This window comes from Pristis pectinata, chromosome 13 (assembly GCF_009764475.1).
Source record: "Pristis pectinata isolate sPriPec2 chromosome 13, sPriPec2.1.pri, whole genome shotgun sequence".
Lineage (NCBI taxonomy): Eukaryota > Metazoa > Chordata > Chondrichthyes > Rhinopristiformes > Pristidae > Pristis > Pristis pectinata.
The window spans coordinates 23956458-23968553 of NC_067417.1; positions in this window are offsets into that span (position 1 = coordinate 23956458).

Here is a 12096-nt window from a genome sequence, read left to right on the forward strand (position 1 = left end):
CACGATTCTGAGCTGTGTTGTGGGAAGATATCACCAAGAAGACAGAGAAAAAGATTCAAGGAGGAGCACAATGATGAAGGACTGGCAATGGAATGAAGGGGAAAATGCTCTAATAGATGATGTTACACCTTGCACATAGGAAGATGACTATGGTGATTAGAGGGCTATCATCACACATCAAGGACATTATGGCAGCACTCTAGGCCAACCTTCTTCACCCATGTCATCACTGAGCTTCCTTGCATCATCAGGTTAGAAGTGAAAATATTCACCAATGATTGCACAATGTCCATACATAACTCCTCAGCAATGAAGTAGCTTGGAAAAAGTGTAGTTCTTACAAGACACGTGCTGCTGTTAATGAAAAGGGAAGAATGTGTGTACAGTTTACACTGCACAACACCTCTTGCTGATGGGATAAAAAGACATAGCATAAGTGGAACTCAAATGCTTTCATTGTACTTTTCTGTTAAAGTGCCACCTTCCATTTTGGGAAAGAAAGCATTCCATTTCTCTGAGGAAATATGGTTAGAAAATTACATAATAGAGCCATAGAACAATACAGGCCCTTCGGCCCACCATGTTGTGCCGACCTTTAAACCACACCTAAGAGTATCTAACCCCTTCCTCCCACATATCCCCCTATTTTAAATTCCTCTATATGCATATCTAACAATCTCTTGAACTTGATCAATGTACCTGCCTCCACCACCACCCCAGGCAGCGCATTCCATGCACCAACCACTCTCTGGGTAAAAAACCTCCCTCTGATATCTCCCTTGAACTTCCCACCCATTACTTTAAAGCCACACCCTCTTGTATTGAGCATTAGTGCCCTGGGAAAGAGGCGCTGGCTGTCTATCTATTCCTCTTAATATTTTACATACCTCTATCATGTCTCCCCTCATCCTCCTTCTCTCCAAAGAGTAAAGCCCTAGCTCCCTTAGTCTCTCCTCATAATCCATACTCTCCAAACCAGGCAGCGTCCTGGTAAATCTCTGCACCCTTTTCAATGCTTCCAAATCCTTCCTGTAATGAGGCAATCAGAACTGGACACAGTACTCCAAGTGTGGTCTAACCAGAGTTTTGTAGAGCTGCATCATTACCTCACGGCTCTTAAACTTGATCCCATGACTTATGAAAGCTGACATCCCATAAGCTTTCTTTACTACCCTATTCCACCTGTGAGACAACTTTCAGGGACCTGTGGATATGAACCCACAGATCCCTCTGCTCCTCCACACTACCCAGAATCCTGCCACTAACCTTGTACTCCGCCTTGGAGTTTGTCCTTCCAAGGTGTACCACCTCACACTTCTCTGGATTGAACTCCATCTGCCACTTGTCAGCCCAGCTCTGCATCCTATCAATATCCTTCTGCAAGCTTCGACAGTCCTCCACACTATCCACAACACCACTGACCTTTGTGTCACCTGCAAACTTGCTGATCCACCCTTCTACTCCCTCATCCAAGTCATTAATAAATATCATAAAAAGTAGAGGTCCCAGAACTGATCCTTGTGGGACACCACTAGTCACAGCCCTCCGATCTAAATGCACTCCCTCCACCACAACCCTCTGCTTTCTATAGGCAAGCCAATTCTGAATCCACACAGCCAAGCCTCCCTGGAACCCATGCCCTCTGACCTTCTGAAGAAGCCTACTATATGGAACCTTGTCAAACGCCTTACTAAAATCCATGTAGACCACATCTACTGCACTACCCTCATCAATCTGCCCTGTCACCTCCTCAAAGAATCCTATCAGGCTTGTGAGACATGATCTTCCCTTCACAAAGCCGTGTTGGCTGTCCCTAATCAGTCCACGACTCTCTAAATGCTCATGGATCCTATCTCTAGGAATCCTTTACAACAGCTTGCCCACCACAGATGTAAAGCTCACTGGTCTGTAATTCCCTGGACTATCCCTACTACCTTTTTTGAATAAGGGGACAACATTTGCCACCCTTCAATCCTCTGGTACCATTCCCGTGGACAATGAGGACTCAAACATCCTAGCCAACGGTTCAGCAGTTTCCTCCCTCGCCCCACGGAGCATCCTGGGGAATATTCCATCAGGCCCCGGGGACTTATCTGTCCTAATATTTTCTAACAGTTCTAACACATCCTCTCTCTTGATATCTACATGCTCTAGAAGATTAATCTTACCAACACTGTCCTCTCGTCATCAAGGCCCCTCTCCTTGATGAATACTGAAGAGAAGTATTTATTGAGAACCTCACCAACTTCCACAGCTTCCAGGCACATCTTCCCACCTTTGTCTCTAATCGGTCCTGCCTTTACTCCCGTCATAAATTCTGCTCTTCACATAAGTGAAAAAAGCCTTGGGATTCTCCTTAACCCTACTCGCCAAGGCCTTTTCATGTTCCCTTCTTGCTCTCCTCAGCCCCTTCTTAAGTTGCTTCCTTGCTACCCTATATCCTTCATGAGCCCTATCTGATCCTTGCTGCCTACACTTTATGTATGCTGCCTTCTTCCTCCTAACTAGATCTTCCTCCTTCCTCTCTTGTCACCCACGGTTCCTTCACCCTGCCATTCTTTCTCTGCCTCACCGGGACAAATTTATCCCTAACATCCTGCAAGAGATCCCTGAACAACGACCACATCCCCATAGTACATTTCCCTTCAAAAATGTCATCCCAATTTACTCTCGCAAGTTCTAGCCTTATAGCCTCATAATTTACCCTTACCCAATTAAATATCTTCCTGTCTTCTCTGCTCCTATCCTTGTCCATGACAATGCTAAAGGTTAGGGAGCGGTGGTCACTGTCCCCCAAATACTCACCCACCGAGAGATCTGTCACCTGACCTGGTTCATTACCTAATACTAGATCTAATATGGCATTCCCTCTAGTCGGCCTGTCAACATACTGTGACAGGAATCTGTCCTGGACACACTTAACAAACTCTGCCCCATCGAAACCTTTGGTACTAAGCAAGTGCCAATCAATATTTGGGAAGTTGAAGTCTCCCATGATAACAACCCTGTTATTCTTGCACCTTTCCGAAATCTGCCTCCCAATCTGCTCCTCAGTAATCCCTGCTGCTACCTGGGGACCTATAGAATACTCCCAGTAGAGTAACTGCTCCTTTCTTGTTCCTAACTTCCACCCATACTGACCCTATAGAGAATCCTTCTACATTATCCACCCTTTCTGCAGCTGTAATAGTATCCCTGACCAGTAACACCACCCCTCCTCCTCTTCTCCCCCCCCCCCCCACCCCCAATCCTTTTTAAAACCCTGAAATCCAGGAATATTCAATATCCATTCCTGCCCTGGTGACAGCCAAGTCTCTGCAAGAGTTACAATATCATAGTCCCATGTACTTATCCAAGTTCTCAGTTAATATCATAGTCCCATGTACTTATCCAAGTTCTCAGTTCATCACCCTTATTCCTGATACTTCTTGCATTTATGTAAGTGCACTTTAGCCTATCCACCTTTCTACTTTTATACCCTATACTCTGCTTCTCCTTCCTCAAAGCCTCTCTACATATTAGATCTGACTTTTCCCCATGCACTTCTTCCTCTGACCTACCCCTCTGGTTCCCATCCCCCTCGCAAACTAGTTTTATAGAATATTTATTATTATAGGATATTTATTATTATAGAATATTATAGATTTATAGAATAGATCAGCTAGATTTTATATGATAAAGTTGTTAAGTAATTGACAAACCAAATATAGACATATCTTGCTCAGTATTTTTTTTGTGACCCAAATAATGAGTTTAATTAATGTACATGAATCTTGACTACAGGTTAGAATCCATTTTTTTTTCATTATATTCTCTAACCAGGCAATAAAAGTACTAACTACATCAGGGCAGACCTTGGAATGCCTTTTACTCTGAAAACAGAGTAACACATGTGACTGAGGACGGAGTCCATCTTTTTCAATGTGACCTTTCCTTTTCCTTTTTTTTCATGTAAGTTTCCCAGGCTCCATGATCCTGACAAAGAAGGACATATCACTCTAATGCTGCACTCAGCTGGCCACTGGAGAGGTCTCGAAGTTATAAAGATAGCTTTTGATTTTTGTTTTACCCACAATATAGTTTCAGATCTGCTTAGCAACAACCCTGAAAATCACATCTCTGAACTTGATTTTTTTTATTAACAATGCTGAGAACAATTTAAAGTTTTGTTTACTCATTGCTTCTAATTAATAAGTAGACCAAGGAAAATAACAAAATTCACAGTAAAATATTTTATATAACAGGCAGCTATAAAAAAATTTTAAAAATAACTACAAGCAATATTATTATTTCTAGAACATTCATCAGTGCCAGAATCTGAACTCAGCATCATCATTTTGGAATTAACTTTTCTTCAAAGTATCTAATTGATACCAAGAAAATTAATGATTAACATTTCTCATTAATATTTCACACAACTTTCTATCGCAGGTGTAATTTATTGCTCTCAGGAACTATAGAATTGCTGCCACCACCAATTGAACGAAATGTTGTTCCCTTTGGCACTTATGGTGCTTGGATGATTTAAACTGAAGGTAAATGTATTATGTAAATCAGACATCTATGGCAGGAGGTTTTAAGGGTTTTATGAATGTATGCTGGTAGCTATGAAAATGCTCATTTTAATGCCACTACATATAGGGCTTGAGTTTTTTCTGTTTTATAGTAATAAAAAAAACTTACCCCTAAAACCCACTCAAAAATGTTTTTTTTTATTTTTCTACACCAATTATGCACAGTGTTGATATATATTTTATAATGTCAACCATGAATTTTGCTTTCAAAATGGAGATATTGCGCAAATACTACTGGCCAATCACATCAATTTCAGGACACAATGGAATATATATGTCAGAGACATTATTGGTTAACTTCCATGTACCAAGAATAGCAAAGAAATAGGCAGCAATGAACATCTTTTCATGTGCAGACATTATTTATTGTTATTAGCACTTTAGCTGAAATTTATTATAAAAATTTATGAGCTGATATATTTGGATCAAGATTTTTAATAATCAAAATTATCTGATTTTGCCAAAGATAACAACGAATAAAACACTGTCAAAGTGAACCAAAAATTGAAAACCGAACTATTTCAAGCCAGCACTCTTTGTAGTATTTGAATTTTGCATGCATAATGTAAAATTAAGGCTGTTTTTGCTTTGTCATTGGAAGTCGCTATTTCATGACATATCTAATAAACACTAATGCCCAATTTGGATTTTGCCAGCACCACTCAGCTCATCACAACCTTGGTCTAAACATTGACCAAAGAGCTGGATTCCACAGGTGAGGTGAGAGTGACTGCCCTTGACATAAAGGCAGCATTGAGCCCTGGTAAAACTGAAGTTTCTTTATTCATCTTCTAGGGATCTAGGCATCGCTTGCAAAAAATGAATGAATGAAAAAAATTAAGAAAAGGTGCTACAGAGAGAATGAACCTCAAAGTAGGAAATGTAAGGTTAATTACGAGTCACCTTTTCATAATTACAGAATGAGTCATGGAATGGTATATCACAAAGAGTTCAATCAGCCAATTCTGGCTATGTTGGTTCTTTGAAAAGGCCACCCAATTGGTCCAAATGACATGCTCTTTCCCCTTTGTTCTGCAAAGTAAATGTCTTGCAGAAGGACTTTTGAGGTCATTCCCAACCTTTTGCCATCCCCACCAAAGTTTTCTGAAGGCATTGGTCACTCAGTGGTACTCAGGGCCAAACACCCCAGTGATAAGTATTTTCTATGGCGTAAGGGTGGGGATCGGAGGTAGCAACATGGGAGGACATCTTTGTTACACCGTGCACCGAGATCAGTGAACCTGGTAAAGAACTGGGACAGAAACAGAGTCAAAAATGTGGCTCAATTATACTGGACTTACAATTGTGCATGGCCATATTTTCGAACTACATTCACTGTGATCACAAATTTACAATAATTGGCTACATAATCCCAGAATAGAGCAACTAACTCCTTGCCCATTCCATCAAAATGTCTATGTCATGACAATCCAAGCTGAGTTATTTGTATGGCTACTAGACAATAACTAGATCTCCAAGGATTCATTACACACAATCACTGCTACCACTTAAGTCTTCTATCAAAGTTAACACAACTGTTATGGGTAACAATCTAATTATAAAGTAGAATCTGTGTCAGCCAAACTATGTTTGCAACATACACCGGCAAACATATTCTCTGAAACACAGACAGTCACCACCTATATTAATTCACATATGTTTTTATATTTGTATAAATGTATTCTGAGTTTCAGGAATGGCATAGACATATTTGGGGTGTGTGCAGCTGATGAGAGAGAGGCGAAATGAATGTGGATTCCATTTGTGCACTGTGAAAGTTTAAACTGGCTGTATTATTTTAAGCAAAAGTTTTGATGCTGTGATTACTCATCCAACTTTTCAGATATTTTCCTGGTGCTCAAGAATGCTAGAAGGCAGGGAAATGCATTAATTGTACATTCACTTATAGACTTATTTTATATGGTTGCTAATAGAGGTTTCCATTTCAACATTTATTTCAGCTTTGCATCTATGATACATCAATTTAGACATTTAGTGCTAGAAATGACTGCCTTTCACAATAAAGTCAAATCCCATTCTGTTGCAGTGTTTTGTCCTTTCATTTTGGAGAGTTACATTTTAAACAACCTTTGAACATCATCATACTTATATGATTTAACTGCTATCCTTCCAAAAAGCTTATTGATGACTATAATGCTGTTAGATAAACAATGATATTGGAATGAAGCCAAGAAAAACTAGATCATGAAATGAGCATTTTACAAATGTCATCCTTGCTTAATTAGCTACCCTGTTACACTGCCAGCCAGCCAAACGATCCAACTCTATTGCACAGTTCATTGCTTGATCTTATATCATTCCCTTATCACTGGCACTTTCACCAATCTTCCTCTCTTGTAAACAGAAATCAACCAGGTAAGATTTTAAATTAACTTTACAATGCAGATTTGACATTTCCTATTTTAAGAATATTTAACTTCCACATAACATGTCCCCTGTGTTGCCAAGAGGGTGTGTTTGGTTGTACTTATCTATAGACTTCTCTGTTTGTTGCTTAAATTTCTCATTCATGTATCATGTAGATGGATCTATTGGAAATTCAGAATTACATCATTTTGACGCTACACATGTAGAGGATGGGTCAGTAATGTAATAGTAAGTTTTTTTGGAATGAGAATTTTAAAGGCCTTGAGGGCTTTGATAAGTTAGTAGTATGGGAAAGTAGGAACCAATTTAATGTGGGGATGTACAACCTGATACATTTTGAGCAGAAAATGGCAGGATGTATAGATTAGCCTGATGTCTAATCCCCTGCCATTTTGGTGCAGTCCTTTATATAGTCACTAGCCAAAACCAAGGTCCTTAGCCCTTGCAATTCTGGGTTCAATATCCTATGTAGGTCTCCAATACAATGTTCGGTTTCCACTGGGTACTGTGCACTGTGTCTTTTCAGTGGAATTGTACAGATAAACTGTTAATTAGCAATTCTTAAAGACTGCTGAAAGCCTCATTGAAAACCAAAAAGCTAAGTTCCTGAATTATTTTTGAAGTGGCGGGAGTGGCATGAAGTTTGTTTTTAGCCCATGAAAATCTTTTCAATGTTGCTGATGTCTTTGTGATTCTATGTTCCCTCCAGATGCCATTGATGAAAAAATCAACTAGTTTACTAAGATAGGCCTCTTTAACATGTCACTGGAAAGCTGTTTTGTATTGGTGCACATGGTGAAGGAAGGAGTGCAGAAATTCCAATAACTCATTTGAAGAGCAATCCAATCGATGTTCATTTGAGGGTGCATGGAAGATGATGAGGGTAGGGGATGGTTAGTCTATTCTTCCAACACAGTCTCTGTATATAAAATCATAGGTAACAACGAAGTAATGCTACCTTCTTATGGATCTTCACAGTTATGCTAGGTTTAATTCCCTACACAAAATCCTTTTGTGCATTCTTTGCTTTTAAAGCCAGAGTAGGTGTTGGAGGAAGGAACAATAACAACATTTAAGAGGCATCATGACAGGTACTTGAAGGAGCAAGGCATGGTGGCATATGGAATTAATGCAGGCGAGTGGGGTTAGTATAGATGGGCATGATGGTTGGCATGGACCCAGTGGGCCAAGGGGCCTGTTTCTATGCTGTACAACTCTGACTGTAAAAGCTTTACTATTTTGCAAGTGAGCCATTCAGTTTTAGTCATACGGTCACTCAGAGACAGGCCATTCCAACCATCTTCTGCACCGAACATTAACCAGCCATTTACACTAATTCTACATCCCACATTCCCATTAATGCCCCCCAGATTCTACCACACGCGTACACATTAGAGGCAATTTACAGTGGCCAATTCACCTCCCAACCAGTGTGTCATTGAAATGTTGGAGGAAACTGAAGCACCAGGAAGAAACCCACAAAGTCACAGGGACAAAATGTAAACTCTCACATAGACAACACTGAAAGTCAGGATCAAACCCAAGTCTCTGGAGCTGTGAGGCAGCAGTTGTACAAGCTGTAACACTATGCTGCCCTTTTATTGCAAGTATGTGGAAAATGGAGTGAAAATATTGTGTTTTGTTATTAAGGGCTATATTCTTCTCTTCCATGCATCTTAACCAATGGTATAAAATTTCTGTCCACAGTTTGCTCCTGGTATAACTATTATTTTACCTGGACCAGTGTCCATTTGATCTATAAAATGTCTCACAGGTGCCTGGTGTGGAGAAATACTGAGGCAGTGTGACAACAACTTCATAATTATAGTAGCTGAGAAAGCAACAATCAAAACAAGCTGCAAATAAAAATTAGGGATATTTTGTCAAGTCATAGCTCCAACCAAACATAAAATGGTGAGTGTATGAAACCCATTTGGAGGAAATAGAAACACACTAGGCAATAACCTTGAATCATTATAATTATTATTAATAATATCTACAATCACAGTGTCTATCCGTACCTGGCATTATCAGAGACTGCATTAGCAAGCTGGGAAATAAGGTAACTTGAAGCCCAATCTCATACAGGCAGTTCCCAGGTTACAACAGGATTCTGTTCCTGAGAACTGTTTGTAACCCATGCTGTTTGTGAGTCAGAAAAGAACAAAAACAGTGTGTGGGTGAGGATCACAGAAGCAGCCATGTCGGGAAAGGAAGCAGCTGTGGGAAAAGCAGCCGCCAGCCAGCCTCACTGACTCAATGAGTGAGTGAGTGAGCCTGCTCAGTGTTCCCAGCTCTGGTCAGCTCAACCCAGCCCTCGATTGTTGCAGAAATGCCCGTTCTCACCTGGCAGAAGGTGCCTGCAGCAGTAGGTAAATCCATCCCGCCCGTCTCCCAAACACTCATTTTTTGAACAGGGTATCCATAAATCAGGCGTTTGTAACTGGGGGGGTGGGGGAGGGGGGGTACCTGTAGCTGGTATTTAATAAGGTGGGGAGGGCAGAGCTTGGTAGATGGAGAGGGTAGATAAGAATTTTAAAATCCGGAAGTTGGTGAACTGAGAGTCTCTGAAGGTTAGTGAGCATAGGTCACAATTTGGGGAGCAGAGTTTTGGATTAACTTGTTAATAGATGGTGGAGAATAGCGGGGCAGCCAGGGGAGCATTGTAATTGTGGAGTCTGGAGGCGAGAAGAGCATCGATAAAAATGTCACCAGCAAATGGGTTTATGTGGAACTAGAAGCAAGAGAGATTACAGAGGTGGAAAGAGTAGTTCATGTGATGGAGAGGCTCTGAGGTCAGAAGATCAGCTTGGGATTCAGAAGGAATGCTCAAGTTGCAATCAGACTTGTTCAGTAGAGTGGAGAAAAGATGGAATCTTTGACAAGGTTTTAAAGTTTATGGTCTTGGCATTCGCAACAGTTAACTGTAGGAATAAACACACAAAATGCTGGAGGTGCTTAGTAAGTCATGCAGCATCTATGGAAAGAGAAATACAATGTTTTTAGGTCAATTACTTTTATTTTCCAGCATTGGTTACTATTTAAGATGTTCAGCATCCACAGTATCTTGCCTTTGTGTTAGCTGTAAGAAATTAGGGGTTATCCAGGACAATTTCTCAGATAGTTTGTCAAACAATGCAAAATCAGTATTCAGATATCATTTAAAAAAGAAGCTAGAGAAGGTGAAATTAAAAAGCGAAGGCAGGGAGAACCTTATGGGAAGTTTAGCTTGATATTCCAAGGTAAGGGGATGGTTGTAGCTAACTAAGTGTTCTGAAATATAAACAAGTCCGCAAGTATTGTTGGAGGTGAGGATAGTGGAAACAGAGGAGAGGTTTAAGTTAGTAATGGAGAAAGAAGCCAGTGTCATCTTTGCATTCCAGAATGATCTTGATATAGAGAACAATTTTCCTATTTTGTTATTTTATCATGCAAATAAATTGTTGCTATATAATTGGATTACTTTTAAAGAAGAGAAAGATTAGTTAAAACTAATTTATGATCAGTTTCCCCCACCAGACTTCTCTCCCCTCACCCTCTGCTCCATCCTACCCTCCAACCATTCATTGCCTCCTTCATTGCCCCCAGAAAGGATTAGTTGTTGGAAACTGATTTTCCAGTGAATACAGTTTCTGGCAGGACTCCTATGCATACTGCAGTTGCAACATGATTACTTGTTCAATTTAATATATTTAATTCACTCGGCCTAAATTTAATTTGATTTCCTCAGTCAAGTTAAAAGCCATCTGTAATTGATTAATTTTCAGTATGATTTTATGCACTGTAATTAATCATTTTATTCTGTGTGATATGGTAGGATTTTTTGAAGGACAGATGCATTTCCTAACAAATAGTTTAATATACCCAAAAAAAGCAAATACAAGTCCAAATTGGTGAAGAACTATAAAATGAGAATTATGGCGGATGGCTATTTTTCACTTTGGTTGGGAGGTATACGGTGGTCCCTATGGTTCAGTACACAGACTGCCATTGTCTACAATGTACATGGACATCTTGGTACAGAGTGCAATTTCAAAATTTGCAGACAACACAAAATATTGAAGATTATTTAAACTATAAAGAAGTTACTAAAATTCTTAAAAAAGGATGTAGCCAGACTGGACATATGGCAAATGATATTCAAAGCAGAGAAGTATTATAATGACCAGAAACAATGTTGGTTGACTGATAGCATTTTAAAGGGTGTCTAGTCCCATAAATCTTTGAATGTCAACAAAGCAGTTAATAAAACATTATGGGTTTTATAAATAAAAGGCATGGGGTAATGGTAAATCTTTATAACTCATTAGTTCACCTTGACCACATAAGGACATAAAGGCTATGGAAAGGCTACTAGGATAATTTACTAGAGCGGTTCAAGGTATGAGAGATTACAGTTACATGAAGAAACTGGGATTGTTTTCCTTAGAACATGAAAAGATTGGGTTTGATTTAGTGGGGAATCAGTTAAGAAGGGAATCTGGAGTGGTTAGTGAGGACAGATGGTGTGCAAGTCAGCTGAGAATGAAGGCTTCAGGATATTAGCAGAAAGGGGGGGATGGTGTGGGAGTGATCACTAAGAAAACTACTTATTGGATAACCTATCTGGAAGATGATTGTCAACTCAAACTCCCTGGCAGTGGATCAGGTTAGGGCAGATCCCTTTTAACATATGCCAAAGCAGGCCCAATCTTCCAGTTACAGTAAGACCTATGTGTAAGAAAATGTTTGTGCCCATTAACATCACAGTGCACATACAATGGCCTCCATGCTTATGCATATTATGCACAGAGGACCCAGACAGAAATCTGCAATTGCAATTGATCATCATGTTTTTGAAATAATTCCATTATGTAAAGAAATAAAATGCGATAAAACACAGTAGAATTTCTAGGTCAATCTGCTTTCCCATATCCTCTCTTCAGCCTTTTTGGCTTGTAACATAGTCCAGCATTGTAGTTTGCTATTAGACACATTGTTCCAGCTTGTATAATTAATCTTATGAGTTTTATTTTTCCTTGCAAATGTCTTTTAAGCTCAAGATCTTCCCAGTAATCTTGAAGTATCTTCCTATTCACCATACAAAAGATCCTTTGCCTTCTGTCTATCTCCTATCTGAGAGAGAGGAATGTGA